This window comes from Marmota marmota, unplaced genomic scaffold (genome assembly GCF_001458135.2).
Source record: "Marmota marmota marmota unplaced genomic scaffold, marMar, whole genome shotgun sequence".
Classification (NCBI taxonomy): Eukaryota; Metazoa; Chordata; class Mammalia; order Rodentia; family Sciuridae; genus Marmota; species Marmota marmota.
Window position 1 is genome coordinate 1,093,995 of NW_025999913.1, and position 4,659 is coordinate 1,098,653.

At 44.6% G+C, this 4,659-nt stretch overlaps 1 protein-coding gene across 1 annotated transcript in view; it reads right to left on the bottom strand.

Annotated features, from left to right (window-relative positions):
- Eci2 (enoyl-CoA delta isomerase 2) overlaps positions 1-4,244 on the bottom strand; it is a 39,521-nt gene extending 35,277 nt beyond the window's left edge. Inside the window, exon 1 of the mRNA XM_048799710.1 lies at positions 4,227-4,244. The gene's annotated coding sequence lies outside the window, so the exon portion shown is untranslated. The remainder of the gene's footprint in view (positions 1-4,226) is intronic.
- Positions 4,245-4,659: the final 415 nt, after the last annotated feature.

The window sequence follows — 4,659 nt, forward strand, 5'->3', positions numbered from 1 at the left end:
CTTCTTTTTTTTTTTTTTTTGTACTCTTAAAATGTTGTTCTACTACTTCCTTCTGGTCCCATGTGATCTGAAAGAAATCCGTAGTTATTTGAATTGAAAATCCTCTGTGGGCACTGTGTTTTTTTCTCTAGCTGTGTTCAAGATTTTTAAAATATCTGTGTTTTTTAACACTGTTGTTATAGATTTATTTGCATTTATTACAGTTATTCTGTTTCACCTTTAAAAATCTTTGCTAAACTAGGAAAGTTTTTGTTGTTTTTATTTATTATTTTGGTGCTAGAGATGCAACCCAGGGTCTTACTGAAAGGAAAGTGACCACAACACTCGGAGTGACCTAGAGATATTTTTGCAGCAGTGCAACAGAGGAGAAAAGAGAGAAAGAGAGAGAGAGAGAGAGAGAGAGAGAGAGAGAGAGAGGAGAGAGGAGAGAGCATGCACACAAGGGAGACAGAGAGATCGAGAGAGAGACAGAGCAAGAGAACAAGAGAGCAAGAGAGAGAGGGGCCCAGCAGGAAGGAGTTTTTATAGCCCAAATCTAATGGGGCCTCTGGGTCTGCAAGCTGCCTTGTTGGCACAAGGGGGTGTTGAGTGTTCAGCCTTGAGTGGGGGTTGAATGTTCAGCTTTGACGCAAACAGGTGGTAAAGGACCAGACAGAGGGGTTTTGAGTGCGTGGGCCATCCTGCAGCTAACATTTGTTCAGCCTGCCCTGCAGATAACATAGTTCAGCCTATTCTGCACCTAACACTTACACATGCTAGGCAGGTGCTCTACCACTGAGCTACATACACCCCCAGCCCCTAGACATTATTTCTTGACATGTTTGTGCAGCACTGAAATCTTTCTCCTCTTCTCTAGAACTCCAAAAACACAAATATTAGAACTCGTGCCATTGTCCCACAGGTCCCTGAGACTCAGGTTTTTTTCTTTCAAACTTCTTCCTCTGTGTTGATGTATTTTCAAGTTCACTCTTTCTTCGATCGTATCTTTTGTGGTGTGGAGCTCATTTAATGGGTCATTTAAAAAATTCTTTTATATTGGTTATCATATTTTCAACTCTTAAAATTCCTGTTGATCTCCTTTGTATATTCTATTTCCTTAATGAGACCTCGTATTTTAACTTTTGTTTCACGAGTGTTCATGACTACTCATTCAAGAATTTCAAAAGCTTTGTCAGTCACTCCAACATTTATGTCATGGTATTATTGGTGTCTTTCAACTGTGTTCATGTGTGCTGAGATTTTCACGGTTCTTTGTATGCTGAGTCTGAGAAACTGATGTGACTCCATTTTTGAGAAACCAGCTTCTACCTCAAGGCCTGTCCTAAGGAAGAGGGCGTGACCCTTGTCCTTGGAAAAACCCACAGAGCACTCCTAAGCACCTACCCACCTGCTGAGTTGTTTGTCTGCAAATAACAGGAGAGATCCATGGCTCCAGGTGTCCCTGACTCAGTCAGGCTAGGTGAAGACCCATAGCCACCCCCTAGCAACCACCAATCAGCAGGAGACAGGGAAAATACCTGGGATGCCAGATGACCCCCCAGTAGTTTATGGTGGTTGATAACATGTTGGGAAACCATGTAGTTTAGTCCGAACACCCCTCGTGGCCTAAACCAATCAGTTCAAAGGAATCACCCCTACCCAACTTGTTCCTGCCAATGAATGTGCTAATCAATGTTAAGAGTAGTTGTTTGATTTTCCCGCGGTATGGAATGATTTGCTGTGTGATGTTGTGATGCATAGAGTATCCCCCCAAAACCTACAAAATCTCACTGGACAAAGGACCAGGACTCACTCCCTGGGACCGCTGCGTCGGGAACGGTTGTGAGTCCAGGCTGGAGCTTGCAATAAAGACTCTTGTGTGATTGCATCGGATTCGGCTCCTGGAGGTCTATTGGGGTCCCACGAATCTGGCATTACAAGTCATTTTTGATTCTTGTTTCAATCCCCTTTGGAGAAGGTTGACATCTGTTTTGGCATACTGTGCACTTGTTGCTTAGATTCAGGCCTCAAGTTTCAACCTACTTTCTCTGGGCTGTGATCCCAATGTCAGTTTCGTTTTCAAAGACTTTCAATGCTGCTCAGATCTGTCCCTGCATGCAGCCCCTGCCCCAGTGCTCCAGTCTGGGACCTGGGAAGACCCATCTGTGAGTTCAGTTCTCAAAGTCTTTAGAAGGATAATTAGGGCCAGGTCCACCCTTGCTTATATCAGGGTCAGCCCAGGATTCACAGACTTCTCAAGCTCCTCTTTCTCCACCACCTTTCTAGTACTTAGTTTTAGGTACTAGTACCCAGTACTTGGTTCGAGGCTTCCTTTTACGGTTGTCCAGCCTGTAACCACCCACTTCCATGACTGCATTGCAGCAGTGGGAAAATGTCGAGAGAAGCAACAGTGTTTGATGCCACCATCTTGAAGGGGCAGCTCTGTAGAACTGAGGGCAAGATTTCCTTCCCCTCAGACTTGTGGCTCCTTTTGCTGGCCTCTAGATGCTGCATGAACCCTGCTGTGAACTTACCTGAGGGTCGGTACACTAGAAAATGGAGAAAAAGGAGAGTAGAAACACTGAGGGATTTCCCCCCCACTCTGTGCCTTGGGAGCGCAGAGCAGCTGTCCTGCCACAATTAGCTAAAACTCCTACTTTCTGGAAAAATAATTATTTTCTTATACTTAACCCCTCTTTGGGGGGTCTTTCATTAACAAAATAAACAGGTAGTCTCTCCCTTTTTGTGGCTGTTTTCATCACATAAGTAGAATTTCGATCACTACCGGATAGTTGCTGAATATACTAAGAAAACCAGGCCCCTGTACAGGCAGAAGTGGAGCTGAGTTGGCCTTTTCCTGTCTGAGCAGCTCACTGAAGGAACTAGCCCCACAAAAATCACCCCTTATTCCATGTCATGTAGGCCTTTTGAAATGCTTGCAAGAATTCAAAACTATGAATGTTAATTAACAAGATGAAAAATCTCCACTTGGGCGTCATTCTGAGAAATAATTCCACTAGGCCTTGGTCAGTGTATGTCTACAAGAGGCTTAGCCAGGGCATGTTAGGGAGAAGACTAGGCATCTAGGTAAAAGCCCTTATTATAGTCTATTTTCTTTGGGAATTAAGATATATTTACTAAAGCAGGACTTGAACTAGTGTCTCTAGGGATGGGCTTGGTGAGAAACTTTACCGGGGGTGGGGAGGTTTCTCTGAGTGCACACGTTCCAGCCCTCATTATAGATTTTCAGGAGCTGAGGGGACTGGAGACTCTATCTGACCAAATCTCTGTTTACAGAAGAGGAGACTAAAGCTGAGTGAAGAAATAGCCTGTTGAAAGTCATATCACTTGACATCCTAAATCTGGCTGGTACTCTGTCCTCTACACTGTCTGGTCTTCCCTCTGTCCTGCTGTCCCCTGGGGGCTACAAAGGTAGATGTAGTCCCTTAAGGCAAAACTCACCCATTTCAGGAACTTTGGAAGTTGAGTAAGAGTGGCAATGTTTTGATAGATTTTGATAAAAGAAGAGAGGTATGTGTGTTTATTGCAGACATAAGAAGTCTCTCTTCCATACAGGTGGCATCTGGAAACAATGAGTTACAATGTGACAGAACAGGTTCAAGAGACGTTTTTTTGTTTTAGCAGGTCCAAAAGCATCAACTTTACTTCAAGGACCAGTTGCCTGCCATTCAATTGAGCTGCAAAAGCCAGGTGCAGCTCACTGAACTGAGAAATGAACACGGAGACATCCAAGTCCACAGAGGACTTCAATCTGTAAAAAACAATGGACCTGCGGGGGCATTCATGCAGTCATTCATTGAATCCCAAGCTTCTTCTGTGTGCAAAGTCCTGGAGATAGAGTGCTGAGCACAGTCAGACTTGGTCTCTGCCCTTGGCAGCTTTTAGTGAAGGACAGGGATAGGAACTGATGCAGTGAGCATTCAGATAACTGTAAAACCGTGGAGGCGATGGAGCCCTGAGTGCGTGCAGGGGTGGGGAACAGAGAACGGAGCCAGCGAAGCAGCTTCTCTAGCCCAAGGCTGAGTGGATAAACAGTAGCTGCTGCCTGAATGGAACCTGCTTCCACAAACACTCATTGCGAATCATGGCGAAGTGCTCATTTACTGTAATTGCCAAGTGTTCAAGAGCCAGGGAATCCTAGATTCAATTATTCATCCTTTCCCATCCAGTAAACATCTCATCGGATCCCTAACTGAGCGGGGATATGGTTGCTTCCAACCAAGCACAGGGGATAGAGTTAAACTATGTTTCTCCTGTATCTGTAGATTCCACATCTGCATATCCAAAACATTGGATCCATAGATCAAAAACATTTGGAAAATAAAAATTGCATCTGTACTGAACAGGTACATGTAAGGTCAGGCACCGGTGATCAAAAGGAGGCAGATTAAAAGCAGCTGAACAAGGCTTTATTGAGATTCGCTCCTGGGTGAAACCCTCCAGTCCAACAGAGTGGGTCAGGGGGAATTGCACCCAGGCTCAGCTGGATTGGAATTTTATTGGGTTTAGGGCAGGAAGGGAGGGCTTGGGACAGGAAAGGGAGGTTTTTAGAGTTCCTTGTCCTCCTGGGGTTGGTCGGGGGATCTTGAGTCACATCACCAGCCTTTTTTAAAAAATATATATGTTATTTAGAGATGGGGTCTTCTTGAGTTGCTTATG